We start from the raw sequence: 22755 nt of genomic DNA on the forward strand, positions 1-22755 counted from the left end.
CCCTTAGACAGGGTGTGTGTCACAAACCCCATTGGAGACTGTGTCTCTCACAATCCCCATTGGACAGCGTGTGTCACAACCTCCCCTGGACAGCGTGTGTGTCACAAACCCCATTGGAGAGTGTGTGTGTGACAAACCCCATTGGACAGCGTGTGTGTCACAAACCCCATTGGAAAGGATGTGTGTCACAAACACCCCTGGACAGTGTGTGTGTCACAAACGCCCCTGGACAGGGTGTTTGTCACATACCCCATTGGACAGTGTGCATGTCACAAACCCCATTGAACAACGTGTGAGTCACAAAGCCCATTGGACATGGCGTGTGTCACAAACCCCAGTGGACAGCGTGTGTGTCATAAACACCATTGGGCAGGGTGTGTGTCACAAACACCCCTGAACAGAATGCGTGTCACAAACCCCATTGCAAAGTGTGTGTGTCACAAACCTCATTGGACAGCATGTATGTCAAAAACCCCCTTGGACTGTGTGTGTGTCAAAAACACCCTTGGACAGCGTGTGTGTCACAAAGCCCTTTGGACAGTGTGTGTGTAACAAACGTCCCTGGACAAGGTGTGTGTTACAAACTGCGGTCGAGTTTGTGTGTGTCACAAACCCCATTGCACACTGTGTGTGTCACAAACCCCATTGGACAGCGTGTTTGTCACAAACACCCCTGGACAACGTTTGTGTGACAAGCACCCGTGGACAGGGTGTGAGTCACAAACCCCATTGGAGAGTGTGAGTGTCACAAAGCCCATTGGACAACGTGTGTGTCACAAACCCCATTGGACAGGTTGTGTGTCAGAAACACCCCTGGACACCGTTTGTGTCACAATTCCCCGTGGACAGGGTGTGTCACAAACTCCATTGGACAGCGTGTGTGTCACAAACCCCATTGGACAGTGTGTGAGTCAGAAACCTCATTGGACAGAGTGTTTGTCACAAACACCCCTGGACACCATTTGTGTCACTAACGGTCCTGGACAGCGTGTCTGTCAAAAACCTTATTGGACAGCCCATGTGTCACAGACCCCATTGGAGAGCGTGTGTTAAAAACCCACCTGGACAGCATTTTTGTCACAAACCCCATTGGAAAGTGTGTATGTCACAAACCTCATTGGACAGCGTTAGTGTCACAAACGCCCCTGGACACTGTGTGTGTTACAAACACCCCTGGACACCGTGTGTGTCTACAAATGCCCCTGGACAGCTTGTGTGTCAAAAATCCAATTGGACAGTGTGTGTGTCACAAACTCCATTGGACATCATGTGTGTCACAAACACCCCTAGACAGGGTGTGTGTCACAATCCTGATTGGACAGGCTGTTGGTCACAAACCCCATTGGGAAGCGTATGTGTCACAAATCACAGTGGACAGGGTGTGTGTCAGAAACCCCATTAGACAGCGAGTGTCACAAGCACCCATGGACAGGGTGTGTGTCACAAACCCAATTGGACAGCGTGTGTGTCACAAACCCCATTGAACAGCGGATGTGTCACAAACGCCATTGGACAGTGGGTGTGTCACAAACCCCATTAAACAGGGTGTGTGTCACAAACTCCATTGGACAGCGTGTGTATCAAAAACGCCATTGGCCAGGCTGTGTGTCACAAAGACCCCTGGACAGCGTGTGTGTCTCAAACTCCATTGGACAGAGTGTGAGTCAAAAACCCCATTTGAAAGCGTGTGTGTCACAAACCCCATTAAACAGTGTGTGTGTCACAAACCCAATTGGACAGCGTGTGTATCACAAACCCCATTGGAAAGCGTGTGTGTCACAAACGCCCCTGGACAGCGTGTGTGTCACAAACCCATTGGACAGCGTGTGTCACAAGCACCCATGGACAGGGTGTGTGTCACAAACCCAATTGGACAGCGTGTGTGTCACAAACCCCATTGAACAGTGTTTGTGTCACAAACCACATTGGACAGCGGGTGTGTCACAAACCCCTTTAAACAGGGTGTGTGTCACAAACCCCATTGGACACCGTGTGTGTCACAAATCCCATTAGACAGCGTGTGTGTCACAAACCCCATTGAACAGCGTGTGTCACAAGCACCCATGAACAGGTTGTGTGTCACAAACCCAATTGGACAGCGTATGTGTCACAAACTCCATTGAACAGCGGATGTGTCACAAACCCCATTGGACACGGATGTGTCACAAACCACATTAAACAGAGTGTGTGTCACAAACTCCATTGGACAGCGTGTGTATTACAAACGCCATTGACCAGGGTGTGTGTGTCACAAACGCACCTGGACAACGTGTGTGTCACAAACCCCATTGGACAGCGTGTGTGTAACAAACCCCATTGGACAGGGTGTGTGTCACAAAGACCCCTGGACAGCGTGTGTGTCACTAACTCCATTGGACAGAGTGTGAGTCAAAAAACCCATTTGAAAGCGTGTGTGTCACAAACCCTATTAAACAGGGTGTGTGTCACAAACTCCATTGGACAGGGGGTGTGTCACTAACTCCATTGGACAGCGTGTGTCACGAACACCCCTGGACAGGGTGTGTGTCGCAAACCCCATTGGACAGCGTGTATATCACAAACTCCATTGGACAGCGTGTGTGTCACAGACCCCATTGGACAGTGTGTGTCACAAACCCCATTGAACAGTGTGTGTGTGTCTCAAACCCCATTGGACAGTGTGTGTGTAACAAAGACCCCTGGACAGCGTGTGTGTCACAAACCCCATTGTACAGTGTGTGTGTTACAAATCCCATTGAAAAGCGTGTGTGTCACAAACCCCATTGGACAGCGGGTGTGTCACAAACCCCATTAAACAGGGTGTGTGTCACAAACTCCATTGGACAGCGTGTGTGTCACAAACCTCATTGGACAGCGTGTGTGTCACAAACGCCCCCGGATAGCGTGTGTGTCACAAACCCCATTGGACAGCGTGTGTGACAAGCACCCATGGACAGAGTATGTGTCACAAACCCAATTGGACAGCGTGTGTGTCACAAACCCCATTGAACAGCGGTTGGGTCACAAACCTCATTGGACAGCGGGTGTGTCACAAACCCCTTTAAACAGGGTGTGTGTCACAAACCCCATTGGACAGCGTGTGTGTCAAAAACGCCCCTGGACAGCGTGTGTGTCACAAACCCAATTGGACAGCGTGTGTGTCACAAACCCCATTGGACAGCGTGTGTGACAAGCACCCATGGACAAGTTGTGTGTCACAAACCCAATTGGACAGCCTGTGTGTCACAAACCCCATTGAAGAGCGGTTGTGTAACAAACCCCATTGGACAGCGGGTGTGTCACAAACCCCATTAAACAGGGTGTGTGTCACAAACTCCTTTGGACAGCATGTGTATCACAAACGCCATTGGCCAGGATGTGTGTCACAAACGCCCCTGGACAGCGTGTGTGTCACGATCCCCATTGGACAGCATGTGTGTCACAAACCCCATTGGACAGGGTGTGTGTCACAAAGACCCCTGGACAGCGTGTGTGTCACAAACTCCATTGGACAGAGTGTGAGTCAAAAACCCCATTTGAAAGCGTGTGTTTCACAAACTCCGTTAAACAGGATGTGTGTAACAAACCCCATTGGACAGCGGTTGTGTCACTAACTCCATTGGACAGCATGTGTGTCACGAACACCCCTGGACAGGGTGTGTGTCACAAACCCCATTGGACAGCGTGTATATCACAAACCCCATTGGACAGCGTGTGTGTGTCTCAAACCCCATTGGACAGTGTGTGTGTAACAAAGACCCCTGGAGAGCGTGTGTGTCACAAACCCCATTGGACAGTGTGTGTGTTACAAATCCCATTGAAAAGCGTGTGTGTCACAAACCCCATTGTACAGGGTGTGTGTTACAAACCCCTGGACAGCGTGTGTGTCACAACTCCCCGTGGACAGTTTGTGAGTCACAAACCTGATTTGACAGCTTATGTGTCACAAACCCCACTGGACAGCGTGTTTGTTACAAACCTCATTGGGCAGCATGTGGGTCACAAACTCCATTGAAAAGCGTGTGTGTCACAAACTCCACTGCACATCGAGTGTGTCGAATGCCCCTGGACAGCGTATGTGTCACAAACCCCATTGGACAGGGTGTGTATCACAAATCCCATTGGACAGCGTTTGTGTCACAAACACCCCTGGAAATTGTGTGTGTCACAAAAACACCTGGACAGGGTCTGTGTAACAAACCCCTTTGGATAATGTGTGTGTCACACTGTCAATTGGATAGCCTGTGTGTCCCGAACCCCATTGGACAGCCTGTGTGTCACAAACACCTCTGGACATGGTGTGTGTCACAAACCTCATTGGACAGGCTGTGTGTCACAAACCCCCTTGGGAAGCGTGTGTGTCACAAATCCCATTAGACACCGTGTGTGTCACAAACCCCATTGGACACCGTGTGTGTCACAAACACCCCTGGACAGGGTGTGTGTCACAAACCCCATTGGACAGCGTGTGTGTTACAAACCCCCTTGGACAGCGTGTGTGTCATAAACGCCCCTGGACAGGGTGTGTGTCACAAACCCCATTGGACCGCGTGTGTGTCATAAACCCCATTGGGCAGCGTGTGTGTAACAAACCCCATTGGTCACCGTTTATGACAAATGCTCCTGGACAACGTGTGTTTCACAAACTTCATTGAACAGGGTGTGTGTCACAAAAAGCCCTGGACAGCGTGTGTGTCAAAAACCCCATTGGACAGCGTGTGTGTCACAAACCCCCATGGACAGTGTGTGTGTCACAAACGCCATTGGACAGAGTGTGAGTCACAAACCCCATTGGAAAGCGTGTGTGTCAAAAACCCCGTTGGACAGCATGTGTGTCACAAACCCTATTGGACATTCTGTATGTCACAAACCCCATTGGACACGGGTGTGTCACAAACCCCATTAAACAGGGTGTGTGTCACAAACCTCATTTGATAGCGTGTGTATCACAAACGCCATTGGCCAGGGTGTGTGTCACAATCGCCCCTGGACAGCGTGTGTGTCACAAACCCCATTGGACAGCGTGTGTGTCACAAACCCCATTGGACAGCGTGTGTGTCAAAAAGACCCCTGGACAGCGTGTGTGTCACTAACTCCATTGGACAGAGTGTGAGTCAAAAATCCCATTTGAAAGCGTGTGTGTCACAAACCCCATTAAACAGGGTGTGTGTAACAAACCCAATTGGACAGCGTGTGAGTCACAAACCCCATTGAACAGCAGGTGTGTCACAAACCGCATTGGACAGTGGGTGTGTCACAAACCCCATTAAACAGGGTGTGTGTCACAAACTCCATTGGACAGCGTGTGTATCACAAACCTCATTGGACAGCATGTGTGTCACAAACGCCCCTGGACAGCGTGTGTGTCACAAACCCCATTGGACAGCGTGTGTCACAAGCACCCATGGACAGGGTGTGTGTCACAAACCCAATTGGACAGGGTGTGTCACAAACCCCATTGAACAGCGATTGTGTCACAAACCCCATTAAACAGGGTGTGTGTCACAAACCCCATTGGAAAGCTTGTGTGTCACAAACACCATTGGACAACGTGTATGTCACGAACACCATTGGACAGCGTGTATGTCACGAACACCCCTGAACAGGGTGTGTGTCACAAACCCCATTGGACAGGGTGTGTATCACAAAACCCATTGGACAACTTTTGTGTCACAAACAGCCCTGGAAACTGTGTGTGTCACAAACACACCTGGACAGGGTCTGTGTAACAAACCCCTTTGGATAGTGTGTGTGTCACACTGTCAATTGGACAACCTGGGTGTCCCGAACCCCATTGGACAGTCTGTGTGTCACAAACACCTCTGGACATGGTGTGTGTCACAAACATCATTGGACAGGCTGTGTGTCACAAACCCCATTGAGAAGCGTGTGTGTCACAAATCCCATTAGACATCGTGTGTGTCACAAACCCCATTGGACACCGTGTGTGTCACAAACACCCCTGGACAGGATGTGTGTCACAAACCCGATTAGACAGTGTGTGTGTCACAAATCCCATTGGACACCGTGTGAGTCAAAAACCCCTTTGGACAGCGTGTGTGTCACAAACCCCATTGAACAGGGTGTGTGTCACAAACTCCATTGGAAATAGTCTGTGTCACAAACCGCATTGGACAGCCTGTGTGTCACAAACCCAATTGGACAGTGTGTGTGTCACAAACCCCATTGGACATCATGTGTGTCACAAACACCCCTAGACAGGGTGTGTGTCACAAACCCCATTGAACAGGGTGTGTGTCACAAACTCCATTGGAAATAGTCTGTGTCATAAACCGCATTGGACATCATGTGTGTCACAAACACCCCTAGACAGGGTGTGTGTCACAATCCTCATTGGACAGGCTGTTGGTCACAAACCCCATTGGGAAGTGTGTGTGTCACAAGCTCCCATGGACAGGATTTGTGTCACAAACCCAATTGGACAGCGTGTGTGTCACAAACCCCATTGAACAACGGGTGTGTCACAAACCCCATTGGACAGTGAGTGTGTCACAAACCCCATTAAACAGGGTGTGTGTCACAAACTCCATTGGACAGCGTGTGTATCACAAACCCCATTGGACAGCGTGTGTGTCACAAACGCCCCTGGACAGCGTGTGTGTAACAAACCCCATTGAACAGCGTGTGTGTCACAAACCCCATTGGACAGCGTGTTTCACAAGCACCCATGGACAGGGTGTGTGTCACAAACCCAATTGGACCGCGTGTGTGTCATAAACCCCATTGGGCAGCGTGTGTGTAACAAACCCCATTGGTCATCCTGTATGCCAAATGCTCCTGGACAACGTGTGTTTCACAAACTTCATTGGACAGGGTGTGTGTCACAAAAAGCCCTGGACAGCGTGTGTGTCAAAAACCCCATTGGACAGCGTGTGTGTCACAAACCCCCATGGACAGTGTGTGTGTCACAAACGCCATTGGACAGAGTGTGAGTCACAAACCCCATTGGAAAGCGTGTGTGTCACAAACCCCGTTGGACAGCATGTGTGTCACAAACCCCATTGGACATTCTGTGTGTCACAAACCCCATTGGACACCATGTGTGTCAAAAACCCCATTGGACAGCGTGTGCGTCACAAACCCCCATGGACAGTGTGTGTGTCACAAACGCCATTGGACAGAGTGTGAGTCACAAACCCCATTGGAAAGCGTGTGTGTCACAAACCCCGTTGGACAGCATGTGTGTCACAAACCCCATTGGACATTCTGTGTGTCACAAACCCCATTGGACACCGTGTGTGTCACAAACACCCCTATACAGGGTGTGGGTCACAATCCTCATTGGACAGGCTCTGGGTCACAAACCCCATTGGGAAGCGTGTGTGTCACAAATCCCATTGGACAGGGCGTGTGTCACAAACCCCATTGGACAGCGTGTGTCACAAGGACCCATGGACAGGGTGTGTGTCACAAAACCCATCGGACTGCGTGTGTGTCACAAACCCCATTGAACAGCGGGTGTGTCACAAACCCCATTGGACAGCGGGTGTGTCACAAACCCCATTAAACAGGGTGTGTGTCACAAACCCCATTTGAAAGCTTGTGTGTCACAAACACCATTGGACAGCGTGTATGTCACGAACACCATTGGACAGCGTTTATGTCACGAACACCCCTGAACAGGGTGTGTGTCACAAACCCCATTGGACAGGGTGTGTATCACAAAACCCATTGGACAGCGTTTGTGTCACAAACAGCCCTGGAAACTGTGTGTGTCACAAACACACCTGGACAAGGTCTGTGTAACAAACCCCTTTGGATAGTGTGTGTGTCACACTGTCAATTGGACAGCCTGTGTGTCCCGAATCCCATTGGACAACCTGTGTGTCACAAACACCTCTGGACATGGTGTGTGTCAAAAACCTGATTGGACAGGCTGTGTGTCACAAACCCCATTGGGAAGCGTGTGTGTCACAAATCCCATTAGACACCGTGTGTGTCACAAACCCCATTGGACACCATGTGTGTCACAAACACCCCTGGACAGGGTGTGTGACACAAACCCGATTAGACAGTGTGTGTGTCACAAACCCCATTGGACAGCGTGTGTGTCACAAACCCCATTGAACAGGGTGTGTGTCACAAACCCCATTGAACAGGGTGTGTGTCACAAACTCCATTGGAAATAGTCTGTGTCACAAACCGCATTGGACATCATGTGTGTCACAAACACCCCTAGACAGGATGTGTGTCACAATCCTCATTGGACAGGCTGTTGGTCACAAACCCCATTGGGAAGCGTGTGTGTCACAAATCCCAGGGGACAGGGTGTGTGTCAGAAACCCCATTAGACAGCGTGTGTCACAAGCTCCCATGAACAGGGTGTGTGTCACAAACCCAATTGGACAGCGTGTGTGTCACAAACCCCATTGAACAACGGGTGTGTCACAAACCCCATTGGACAGTGAGTGTGTCACAAACCCCATTAAACAGGGTGTGTGTCACAAACTCCATTGGACAGCGTGTGTATCACAAACCCCATTGGCCAGGCTGTGTGTCACAAACGCCCCTGGACAGCGTGTGTGTCACAAACCCCATTGGACAGCGTGTGTGTCACAAACCCCATTGGACAGCGTGTTTCACAAACACCCATGGACAGGGTGTGTGTCACAAACCCAATTGGACAGCGTGTGTGTCACAAACCCCATTGAACAGCGGTTGTGTCACAAACCCCATTGGACAGCGGGTGTGTCACAAACCCCTTTAAACAGGGTGTGTGTCACAAACTCCATTGGACAGCGTGTGTGTCACAAACGCCCCTGGACAGCGTGGGTGTCACAAAGCCCATTAAACCGGGTGTGTGTCACAAACCCCATTGGACAGCGTGTGTCACAAGCACCCGTGGACAGCGTGTGTGTCACAAACCCAATTGGACAGCGTGTATGTCACAAACCCCATTGAACAGCGGTTGTGTCACAAACCCCATTAAACAGGGTGTGTGTCACAAACCCCATTGGAAAGCTTGTGTGTCACAAACACCATTGGACAGCGTGTATGTCACGAACAGCATTGGACAGCGTGTATGTCACGAACACCCCTGAACAGGGTGTGTGTCACAAACCCCATTGGACAGGGTGTGTATCACAAAACCCATTGGACAGCGTTTGTGTCACAAACAGCCCTGGAAACTGTGTGTGTCACAAACACACCTGGACAGGGTCTGTGTAACAAACCCCTTTGGATAGTGTGTGTGTCACACTGTCAATTCGACAGCCTGTGTGTCCCGAACCCCATTGGACAGCCTGTGTGTCACAAACACCTCTGGACATGGTGTGTGTCACAAACATCATTGAACAGGCTGTGTGTCACAAACGCCATTGAGAAGCGTGTGTGTCACAAATCCCATTAGACACCGTGTGTGTCACAAACCCCATTGGACACCGTGTGTGTCACAAACACCCCTGGACAGGATGTGTGTCACAAACCCGATTAGACAGTGTGTGTGTCACAAATCCCATTGGACACCGTGTGAGTCAAAAACCCCTTTGGGCAACGTGTGTGTCACAAACCCCATTGAACAGGGTGTGTGTCACAAACTCCATTGGAAATAGTCTGTGTCACAAACCGCATTGGACAGCCTGTGTGTCACAAACCCCATTGGACATCATGTGTGTCACAAACACCCCTAGACAGGGTGTGTGTCACAAACCCCATTGAACAGGGTATGTGTCACAAACTCCATTGGAAATAGTCTGTGTCACAAACCGCATTGGACATCATGTGTGTCACAAACATCCCTAGACAGGGTGTGTATCACAATCCTCATTGGACAGGCTGTTGGTCACAAACCCCATTGGGAAGTGTGTGTGTCACAAATCCCAGTGGACAGGTTGTGTGTCAGAAACCCCATTAGACAGCGTGTGTCACAAGCTCCCATGGACAGGGTTTGTGTCACAAACCCAATTGGACAGCGTGTGTGTCACAAACCCCATTGAACAACGGGTGTGTCACAAACCCCATTGGACAGTGAGTGTGTCACAAACCCCATTAAACAGGGTGTGTGTCACAAACTCCATTGGACAGCGTGTGTATCACAAACCCCATTGGACAGCGTGTGTGTCACAAATGCCCCTGGACAGCGTGTGTGTCACAAACCCCATTGGACAGCGTGTGTGTCACAAACCCCATTGGACAGCGTGTTTCACAAGCACCCATGGACAGGGTGTGTGTCACAAACCCAATTGGACCGCGTGTGTGTCATAAACCCCATTGGGCAGCGTGTGTGTAACAAACCCCATTGGTCATCCTGTATGCCAAATGCTCCTGGACAACGTGTGTTTCACAAACTTCATTGGACAGTGTGTGTGTCACAAAAACCCCTGGACAGCGTGAGTGTCAAAAACCCCATTGGACAGCGTGTGTGTCACAAACCCCCATGGACAGTGTGTGTGTCACAAACGCCATTGGACAGAGTGTGAGTCACAAACCCCATTGGAAAGCGTGTGTGTCACAAACCCCGTTGGACAGCATGTGTGTCACAAACCCCATTGGACATTCTGTGTGTCACAAACCCCATTGGACACCGTGTGTGTCACAAACACCCCTATACAGGGTGTGGGTCACAATCCTCATTGGACAGGCTATGGGTCAGAAACCCCATTGGGAAGCGTGTGTGTCACAAATCCCATTGGACAGGGCGTGTGTCACAAACCCCATTGGACAGCGTGTGTCACAAGGACCCATGGACAGGGTCTGTGTCACAAACCCCATCGGACTGCGTGTGTGTCACAAACCCCATTTAACAGCGGGTGTGTCACAAACCCCATTGGACAGCGGGTGTGTCACAAACCCCATTAAACAGGGTGTGTGTCACAAACCCCATTTGAAAGCTTGTGTGTCACAAACACCATTGGACAGCGTGTCTGTCACGAACACCATTGGACAGCGTTTATGTCACGAACACCCCTGAACAGGGTGTGTGTCACAAACCCCATTGGACAGGGTGTGTATCACAAAACCCATTGGACAGCGTTTGTGTCACAAACAGCCCTGGAAACTGTGTGTGTCACAAACACACCTGGACAAGGTCTGTGTAACAAACCCCTTTGGATAGTGTGTGTGTCACACTGTCAATTAGACAGCCTGTGTGTCCCGAATCCCATTGGACAACCTGTGTGTCACAAACACCTCTGGACATGGTGTGTGTCAAAAACCTCATTGGACAGGCTGTGTGTCACAAACCCCATTGGGAAGCGTGTGTGTCACAAATCCCATTAGACACCGTGTGTGTCACAAACCCCATTGGAAACCGTGTGTGTCACAAACACCCCTGGACAGGGTGTGTGACACAAACCCGATTAGACAGTGTGTGTGTCACAAACCCCATTGGACAACGTGTGTGTCACAAACCCCATTGAACAGGGTGTGTGTCAAAAACCCCATTGAACAGGGTGTGTGTCACAAACTCCATTGGAAATAGTCTGTGTCACAAACCGCTTTGGACATCATGTGTGTCACAAACACCCCTAGACAGGGTGTTTGTCACAATCCTCATTGGACAGGCTGTTGGTCACAAACCCCATTGGGAAGCGTGTGTGTCACAAATCCCAGGGGACAGGGTGTGTGTCAGAAACCCCATTAGACAACGTGTGTCACAAGCTCCCATGGACAGGGTGTGTGTCACAAACCCAATTGGACAGCGTGTGTGTCACAAACCCCATTGAACAACGGGTGAGTCACAAACTCCATTGGACAGTGAGTGTGTCACAAACCCCATTAAACAGGGTGTGTGTCACAAACTCCATTGGACAGCGTGTGTATCACAAACCCCATTGGACAGCGTGTGTGTCACAAACGCCCCTGGACAGCGTGTGTGTCACAAACCCCATTGGACAGCGTGTGTGTCACAAACCCCATTGGACAGCGGGTGTGTCACAAGCACCCATGGACAGGGTGTGTGTCACAAACCCAATTGGACAGCGTGTGTGTCGCAAACTCCATTGAACAGCGGTTGTGTCACAAACCCCATTGGACAGCGGGTGCGTCACAAACCCCTTTAAACAGGGTGTATGTCACAAACCCCATTGGACAGCGTGTGTGTCACAAACGTCCCTGGACAGCGTGAGTGTCAAAAATCCCATTAAACAGGGTGTGTGTCACAAACCCCATTGAACAGCGTGTGTCACAAGTACCCATGGACAGCTTGTGTGTCACAAACCCAATTGGACAGCGTGTGTGTCACAAACCCCATTGAAAAGCGTGTTTCACAAGCACCCATGGACAGGGTATGTGTCACAAACCCAATTGGACAACGTGTGTGTCACAAACCCCATTGAACAGCAGTTGTGTCACAAACCCCATTGGACAGCGTGTGTGTCACAAACCCCATTGGACAGCGTGTGTCACAAGCACCCATGGACAGGGTGTGTGTCACAAACCCAATTGGACAGCGTGTGTGTCACAAACCCCATTGAAAAGCGTTTGTGTCAGAAACCCCATTGGACACGGGCGTGTCACAAACCCCATTAAACAGGGTGTGTGTCACAAACCTCATTTGATAGCGTGTGTATCACAAACGCCATTGGCCAGGGTGTGTGTCACAAACGCCCCTGGACAGCGTGTGTGTCACAAACCCCTTTGGACAGCGTGTGTGTCACAAACCCCATTGAACAGCGATTGTGTCACAAACCCCATTAAACAGGGTGTATGTCACAAACCCCATTGGAAAGCTTGTGTGTCACAAACACCATTGGACAGCGTATATGTCACGAACACCATTGGACAGCGTGTATGTCACGAACACCCCTGAACAGGGTGTGTGTCACAAACCCCATTGGACAGGGTGTGTATCACAAAACCCATTGGACAGCGTTTGTGTCACAAACAGCCCTGGAAACTGTGTGTGTCACAAACACACCTGGACAGGGTCTGTGTAACAAACCCCTTTGGATAGTGTGTGTGTCACACTGTCAATTGGACAGCCTGTGTGTCCCGAACCCCATTGGACAGCCTGTGTGTCACAAACACCTCTGGACATGGTGTGTGTCACAAACATCATTGGACAGGCTGTGTGTCACAAACCCCATTGAGAAGCGTATGTGTCACAAATCCCATTAGACACCGTGTGTGTCACAAACCCCATTGGACACCGTGTGTGTCACAAACACCCCTTAACAGGATGTGTGTCACAAACCCGATTAGACAGTGTGTGTGTCACAAATCCCATTCGACACTGTGTGAGTCACAAACCCCTTTGGGCAGTGTGTGTGTCACAAACCCCATTGAACAGGGTGTGTGTCACAAACTCCATTGGAAATAGTCTGTGTCACAAACCGCATTGGACAGCCTGTGTGTCACAAACCCCATTGGACATCGTGTGTGTCACAAACACCACTAGACAGTGAGTGTGTCACAAACCCCATTAAACAGGGTGTGTGTCACAAACTCCATTGGACAGCGTGTGTATCACAAACCCCATTGGACAGCGTGTGTGTCACAAACGCCCCTGGACAGCGTGTGTGTAACAAACCCCATTGGACAGCGTGTGTGTAACAAACCCCATTGGTCATCCTGTATGCCAAATGCTCCTGGACAACGAGTGTTTCACCAACTTCATTGGACAAGGTGTGTGTCACAAAAACCCCTGGACAGTGTGTGTCAAAAACCCCATTGGACAGCGTGTGTGTCACAAACCCCCATGGACAGTGTGTGTGTCACAAACGCCATTGGACAGAGTGTGAGTCACAAACCCCATTGGAAAGCGTGTGTGTCACAAACCCCGTTGGACAGCATGTGTGTCACAAACCCCATTGGACATTCTGTGTGTCACAAACCCCATTGGACATCGTGTGTGTCACAAACACCCCTAGACAGGGTGTGGGTCATAATCCTCATTGGACAGGCTGTGGGTCACAAACCCCATTGGGAAGCGTGTGTGTCACAAATCCCATTGGACAGGGCGTGTGTCACAAACCTCATTGGACAGCGTGTGTCACAAGGACCCATGGACAGGGTCTGTGTCACAAACCCCATCGGACTGCGTGTGTGTCACAAACCCCATTTAACAGCGGGTGTGTCACAAACCCCATTGGACAGCGGGTGTGTCACAAACCCCATTAAACAGGGTGTGTGTCACAAACCCCATTTGAAAGCTTGTGTGTCACAAACACCATTGGACAGTGTGTCTGTCACGAACACCATTGGACAGTGTTTATGTCACGAACACCCCTGAACAGGGTGTGTGTCACAAACCCCATTGGACAGGGTGTGTATCACAAAACCCATTGGACAGCGTTTGTGTCACAAACAGCCCTGGAAACTGTGTGTTTCACAAACACACCTGGACAAGGTCTGTGTAACAAACCCCTTTGGATAGTGTGTGTGTCACACTGTTAATTGGACAGCCTGTGTGTCCCGAACCCCATTGGACAACCTGTGTGTCACAAACACCTCTGGACATGGTGTCTGTCAAAAACCTCATTGGACAGGCTGTGTGTCACAAACCCCATTGGGAAGCGTGTGTGTCACAAATCCCCATTGGACAGCGTGTGTGTCACAAACCCCATTGGACACCATGTGTGTCACAAACACCCCTGGACAGGGTGTGTGACACAAACCCGATTAGACAGTGTGTGTGTCACAAACCCCATTGGACAGCGTGTGTGTCACAAACCCCATTGAACAGGGTGTGTGTCACAAACTCCATTGGAAATAGTCTGTGTCACAAACCGCATTGGACATCATGTGTGTCACAAACACCCCTAGACAGGATGTGTGTCACAATCCTCATTGGACAGGCTGTTGGTCACAAACCCCATTGGGAAGTGTGTGTGTCACAAATCCCAGGGGACAGGGTGTGTGTCAGAAACCCCATTAGACAGCGTGTGTCACAAGCTCCCATGGACAGGGTGTGTGTCACAAACTCAATTGGACAGCGTGTGTGTCACAAACCCCATTGAACAACGGGTGTGTCACAAACCCCATTGGACAGTGAGTGTGTCACAAACCCCATTAAACAGGGTGTGTGTCACAAACTCCATTGGACAGCGTGTGTATCACAAACCCCATTGGCCAGGCTGTGTGTCACAAACGCCCCTGGACAGCGTGTGTGTCACAAACCCCATTGGACAGCGTGTGTGTCACAAGCCCCATTGGACAGCGTGTTTCACAAGCACCCATGGACAGGGTGTGTGTCACAAACCCAATTGGACAGCGTGTGTGTCACAAACCCCATTGAACAGCGGTTGTGTCACAAACCCCATTGGACAGCGGGTGTGTCACAAACCCCTTTAAACAGGGTGTGTGTCACAAACCCCATTGGACAGCGTGTGTATCACAAACGCCTCTGGACAGCGTGGGTGTCACAATCCCCATTAAACAGGGTGTGTGTCACAAACCCCATTGGACAGCGTGTGTCACAAGCACCCATGGACAGGGTGTGTGTCACAAACCCAATTGGACAGCGTGTATGTCACAAACCCCATTGAAAAGCGTGTTTCACAAGCACCCATGGACAGGGTGTGTGTCACAAACCCAATTGGACAGCGTGTGTGTCACAAACCCCATTGAACAGCGGTTGTGTCACAAACCCCATTGGACAGCGTGTGTGTCACAAACCCCATTGGACAGCGTGTGTCACAAGCACCCATGGACAGGGTGTGTGTCACAAACCCCATTGGACACCGTGTGTGTCACAAACACCCCTAGACAGGGTGTGGGTCACAATCCTCATTGGACAGGCTGTGGGTCACAAACCCCATTGGGAAGCGTGTGTGTCACAAATCCCATTGGACAGGGTGTGTGTCACAAACCCCATTGGACAGCGTGTGTCACAAGGACCCATGGACAGGGTGTGTGTCACAAACCCCATTGAACAGCGGGTGTGTCACCAACCCCATTGGACAGCGGGTGTGTCACAAACCCCATTAAACAGGGTGTGTGTCACAAACTCCATTTGAAAGCTTGTGTGTCACAAACACCATTGGACAGCGTGTCTGTCACGAACACCATTGGACAGCGTTTATGTCACAAAAAGCCCTGGAAACTGTGTGTGTCACAAACACACCTGGACAAGGTCTGTGTAACAAACCCCTTTGGATAGTGTGTGTGTCACACTGTCAATTGGACAGCCTGTGTGTCCCGAATCCCATTGGACAACCTGTGTGTCACAAACACCTCTGGACATGGTGTGTGTCAAAAACCTCATTGGACAGGCTGTGTGTCACAAACCCCATTGGGAAGCGTGTGTGTCAGAAATCCCATTAGACACCGTGTGTGTCACAAACCCCATTGAACAGGGTGTGTGTCACAAACTCCATTGGAAATAGTCTGTGTCACAAACCGCATTGGACATCATGTGTGTCACAAACACCCCTAGACAGGGTGTGTGTTACAATCCTCATTGGACAGGCTGTTGGTCACAAACCCCATTGGGAAGTGTGTGTGTCACAAATCCCAGTGGACAGGGTGTGTGTCAGAAACCCCATTAGACAGCGTGTATCACAAGCTCCCATGGACAGGATGTGTGTCACAAACCCAATTGGACAGCGTGTGTGTCACAAACCCCATTGGACAGCGTGTGTCACAAGCACCCATGGACAGGGTGTGTGTCACAAACCCCATTGGACACCGTGTGTGTCACAAACTCCATTGGACAGCGTGTGTATCACAAACCCCATTGGCCAGGCTGTGTGTCACAAACGCCCCTGGACAGCGTGTGTGTCACAAACCCCATTGGACAGCGTGTGTGTCACAAACCCCATTGGACAGCGTGTTTCACAAGCACCCATGGACAGGGTGTGTGTCACAAACCCAATTGGACCGCGTGTGTGTCATAAACCCCATTGGGCAGCGTGTGTGTAACAAACCCCATTGGTCATCCTGTATGCTAAATGCTCCTGGACAACGTGTGTTTCACAAACTTCATTGGACAGGGTGTGTGTCACAAAAACCCCTGGACAGCGTGTGTGTCAAAAACCCCATTGGACAGCGTGTGTGTCACAAACCCCCATGGACAGTGTGTGTGTCACAAACGCCATTGGACAGAGTGTGAGTCACAAACCCCATTGGAAAGCGTGTGTGTCACAAACCCCGTTGGACAGCATGTGTGTCACAAACCCCATTGGACATTCTGTGTGTCACAAACCCCATTGGACACCGTGTGTGTCACAAACACCCCTATACAGGGTGTGGGTCACAATCCTCATTGGACAGGCTGTGGGTCACAAACCCCATTGGGAAGCGTGTGTGTCACAAATCCCATTGGACAGGGCGTGTGTGACAAACTCCATTGGACAGCGTGTGTCACAAGGACCCATGGACAGGGTGTGTGTCACAAACCCCATTGAACAGCGTATGTGTCACAAACCTCATTGGACAAAGTGTGTGTCACAAACCCCTTAAGACAGTGTGTGTGACACAAACACCAGTGGACATTGTGTGTGTCACAAACCTGATTAGAACAACGTGTGTGTCACAAACCCCATTGGACAAAGTGTGTGTGACACAAACACCAGTGGACATTTTGTGTTTCACATACACCATTGGACTCTGTGTGTGTCACAAACCTTCCTGGACAGTATGTGTTACAAGCCCCATTGGACAGTGTGTGTTTCAGTAACCCCATTGGACAGTGTGTGTGTCACAAAGCTCTCTGGACAGCGTGTGTGTCACAAACCTATTGGACAGCGTGTGGGTCAGAAACATCCCTGGACAGCGTGTGTGTTCACATACCCCATTGGACAGCATGTGTAGCACAAAACCAGTGGACAGCGGGTCTGTCACAAACCTCCCTGTAAACATGTGTCAAAAACACTATTGAACAGCGTGTGTGTCACAAACCGCATGGGACAGTGTGTGTTTCACAAACCCCATTGGGAAGCGTGTGTGTCACAAATCCCATTGGATAATATATGTTTAAAAAAAACCCCATGGACAGTGTGTGTGTCACAAAACCAATTGGAGAGGGTGTCTGTCCCAAACCCCATTGGACTGTGTGTGTGACAAAAACCCCATTTGGCAGTGCGTGTGTGTTACAAACACCATTGGACAGTGTATGTGTCACAAACCCCATTGGACTGTGTGAGTGTCACAAACCGTCCTGGACAGCGTGTGTGTCACAAAGCCCATTGGACAGCGTGTGTGTCACAACCCCCCCTTGACTGTGTGTGTGTCTAAAAACACCCCTGGACAGTGTGTGTGGCGCAAATCCCTTTGGACAGCATGTGTGTCACAAACCCCTTTGGACAGTGTGTGTGTCACAAAACCCCTTGGACAGTGTGTGTGTCACAAACCGCATTGGACACCATGTGTGTTCACAAACCACATTGGACAGCATGTGTGTCACAAACCCCATTGAAGAGCATGTGTGTCACCAACCCCACAGGACAGTGTGTGTGTCACAAACCAATTGGACAGTGTGTGTGTCACAAAGCCCTTTGGAAAGCGTGTGTATGACAAACCCATTGAACAGCGTGTGTGCCACAAACCGCATTGGACAGCATATGTCACAACCCGCCGTGGAAACTGTGTGTGTGACAAACACCCCTGGACAACCTGTGTGTCACAAACCCCATTGGACAGTGTGTGTGTCACCAACCCCATTGGACAGCGTGTGTGTCACAAACCCCTTTGGACAGTGTTTGTGTCACAAACCCACCTGGACAGCGTGTGTCACAAACCCCTTTGGACAGTGTTTATGTCACAAACCCACCTGGACAGCGTGTGTGTCACAAACTGCAAAGGACACTGTCTGTGTCAAACCCCCATGGACAGTGTGTGTGTCACAACTACCGTTGGACAGTGTGTGTGTTACAAGCCCCGCTGGACAGTGTGTGTGTCACAAACCCCCCTGGACAGTGTGTGTGGCACTAAGCCCTTTGGAGAGTGTGTGTGTCACAAACCCTATTGGACAGCGTGTGTGTCAAAAACACCCCTGGACACTATCTGTGTCAGAAACGCTTTTTGACTGCGTGTGCGTCACAAACCCCATTAGACAGTGTGTTTGTCACAAACCCTTTTTGACAGTGTGTGTGTCACAAACCCCATTGAAAAGTGTGTGTGAGACAAAACCCATTGGACAGGGTGTGTGTCACAAATCCCATTAGACAGTGTGTGTGTCACAAACCCCTTTGGACAGTGTGTTTGTCACAAACCCCATTGGAGAGCGTTTGTGTCACAAACCCATTTGAACTGTGTGTGTTTCACAAACCTCATTGGACAGCGTATGTGTCAGAAACCCCCCTGGACAGTGAGTGTGTCACAAAGCCCATTGGACAGTGTGAGTGTCACAAAGCACCTTAGACAGTGTGTGTGTCAAAACCCCAGTAGACAGCGTGTGTGTCACGAAGCCTATTGGACAGCGTGTGTGTCACAAACACTCCTGGACTGGGTGTGTTTCATAACCCCACTGGACAGCGTGTGTGTCACAAACACCATGGGACAGTGTGTGTGTAACAAATCCCATTGGACAACATGTGTGTCACGAACCCCATTGGACAGTGTGTGTGTCTCAAACCCTCTTGGATAGTGTGTGTGTTACAAACCGTCCTGGACAGCGTGCGTGTCACAAACCCCATAGGACAGCGTGTGTCACAACCTCCCCTGGACAGTGTGTAAGTCACAAACCCCCCTGGACAGTGTGTGTGTCACAAAGCCCATTTGACAGCGTGTGTGTCAGGAACACCTCCTGGATAGTGTGTGTGTCACAAACACCCCTGGACAGCATGTGTGTCACAAACCCCATTGGAGAGCGTGTGTGTCACAAACCAATTTGGACTGCGTGCAACCCCACTGGACAACGTGTGTGTCACAAACTCCATAGGACAGTGTGTGTGACACAAATACCATTGGACATTTTGTGTGTCACCAACGCCATTGGACTCTGTGTCACAAACCGCATTGAACAGCATGTGTGTGTCACAAACCCCATAGGACAGTGTGTGTGACACAAACACCAGTGGACATTGTGTGTGTCACAAACCCGATTAGACAGTGTGTGTGTCACAAACCCCATTGGACTGCGTGTGTCACAACCCCACTTGGACAGCGTGTTTGTCACAAACCCCTTTGGACCGTGTGTGTGTCACAAACCCACCTGGACAGCGTATGTGTCACAAACCCCAAAAGACAGTGTCTGTGTCAAACCCCCATGGACAGTGTGTGTGTCAGAACTACCCTTGGACAGTGTCTGTGTCACAAACCCCGCTGGACAGTGTGTGTGTCATAAACCCCATTGGACTGTGGGAGTGTCACAAACCCTCCTGGACAGCGTGTGTGTCACAAAGCCCATTGGACAGTGTGTGTGTCACCAACCCCATTGGACAGGGTGTGTGTCACCAACTCCATTGTGTCACAATCCCCCCTGGACATTGTCTGTATCACAAACACCCCTGGACAGTGTGTGTGTCACAAACCGCATTGGACAGCATGTGTGTTCACAAACCCCATTGGACAGCGTGTGTGTCACAAACAGCATTGGACTCTGTGTGTGTCACAAACTCTCCTGGACAGTGTGTGTGTCACAAACCCCATTGGACACACAGATGACTACAGTAAAAAACCAACACTGAAGATATGCAGGTCTTTATTTCTTCTAGTTCAGCAAAATGTTTCGCTTAGCTTCAGTTTCTGCAGCACACTGGTTTACTTTGTATTTTTTTTCTTCATTTTCTATAAAATTTCGCATTCCGTGGCATATTTGTCTCATCAATTAAATTTTTCTGTATACCAGTAATTACATTTGTTTATTGTATATTGTTTATTATAGTTTGTCTTTTTTTTTTGTGTAAGCTCTCTATTTATTTTTATTGTATATTGTTTATTATAGTTTGTCTTTCAATTATTTCATAATTGTTAAATAAATCAACCAGTTTTTATGAAGTAGGTGGAAACCAGAGGGTTTTCGTCTCTCTCCTTGTCTTCTTTTTTTTTATGGCTGAGCTTCTAAAACAATTAAGGAGCTTACCTTCAGCCTTTTAGGGCAGTTTGCTGAGAGGAGATCAATAAGAGATTTAGCTGCTTGCGCTGTTTTTGTTACTCACACACTGATGATCTAGTATAGAAGCTACAAACCTCACAAGGAGCAGACCTAGAACCTCATTTAAGGTCAAATTAAGAAGTCATTTAGCTGGTTTTCTCAGTGACCCCCCTGCTCTGAGGTTCCTCCTTGCACAGTGACTATCAACGCCAGAAGGAAAATTTACTTTAATCCCGCACGCAGGTGAATTTTGGATTTTTAAGTTTCTTTCCTGAAATGAATGATGTATTTCTCTCTTATATGGTTAAGTAAAGGTTCACAAAAAAACCACATTTCTTTGCTGGACTTTTGTTTCTTTTCAGTGGCAAAATTTGTCACTGTACAAATATTGGATCAGATGGCAACTAAAATATCATGAAGTTAGTTGACGTTCCTCCAATACCCATCTATAGAAACAGATTGTTATCAGTTACTAAAATGGTTAAAAATCAGTCTTACTGCTCGTCAGTTGTTATTAATGAGAAAACTGTTTTATATAACTGACCTGAAATGCAGATGAATCCAGAAGAAAAAAAAGCCTCGTTGTATGAAGACAAGTTATCTGTTTGGGCATAAACTGCATAAATGGACGTATGAGAAGAAGAGCATTCCACATAGTCTGATGTGTCCTCAACCACTTTGCAGAACCCGCTATCGGACAGCCAGCTGCAAAACAAAATGTTCACAAAGTTGGAAATCGACTTGTCTAATTCACACGGTAAACAGGCTTGAAAATTGTTGTATCTCTGAAAACACCGGGTTTTCTAAACTACTGCATAAGTTTATCTTCATCTATTGCACATCTTTCATGTGCAGTTTTTAGAATAGCATATTTACATGAAATTAAAACAGCTTTTAAAAAATTATATTATTAAAAAAATATAAGTATATAGTCATGAACTTTGTTTTTCTGCTAGAAATTTTTTTTGTGGCCATGTTTTAAAACTTACACAAGATTCACAGTCCCATCTGAATTTTTAAATAGTGTGTTGCTTAAACTTGCACAGTGCTTTAGCCCATTCTGAAGAACACTTGCTGTTTGCTGTTTTGAAACTAAAATACATGTTCTCCTTCAGTATTGCTGAAAATTTTGGAAAAGGATACTAGAGGTGACATCCTAAGCCATTTCTAGTGGAAACCACCTTGTTCTGTGATACAATGTCTAGATAAAAGGAGAGTATGCAGGTAAATTCTGCTGCATCTCCTTCCTGAATAGTTTATATCAGTGACAGACTGATATAATCCAGACCATCTAATGAAATCATATCTAAACTAACTAGTTGTCCGCAGGATATAGAACGTAACTCTCTCTAATTTCATTTATACTGTGTGAACAGGAAAGAAATAGGCAAATCAAATAATAGGGCGTTGAAGGGAATACACAGAAAACTTTAGCACATCGTTTGCAATGGTGTGAGTAGCAATAAGAATGGAAACCAGGATACATCAAGTCAAGCTAGCAGCAGCAATATTAAAAACTACCAGGAGATGGCTTTTCTGTCAAAAAGTAAGAGCCCTACAGAGATCATCGTCAAAAGTTATGCCAAAATTCTGGATATTAGCAAATAAGGAATATTCTGTTTCAGTGACTTGAAGCAATACCAGAGACGCAGGTTTAATTCTTTGTAAGAATGGACTCGAAATGTTGTCTGATAACAACTGTAAAGAGTGCAAAAGACGCTAATATTAAGGAAGCGATGCAATTCTGGAATTTATGGCCTCTCAGCATTGCCCAACACATCATTACATAAACTAAACAGTACTGTAATGAAAAAAAATCAATAGTAGAAGTCTGAGAAATC

This window comes from Nesoenas mayeri (genome assembly GCF_963082525.1).
Source record: "Nesoenas mayeri genome assembly, chromosome: 16".
NCBI classification, from domain to species: Eukaryota; Metazoa; Chordata; class Aves; order Columbiformes; family Columbidae; genus Nesoenas; species Nesoenas mayeri.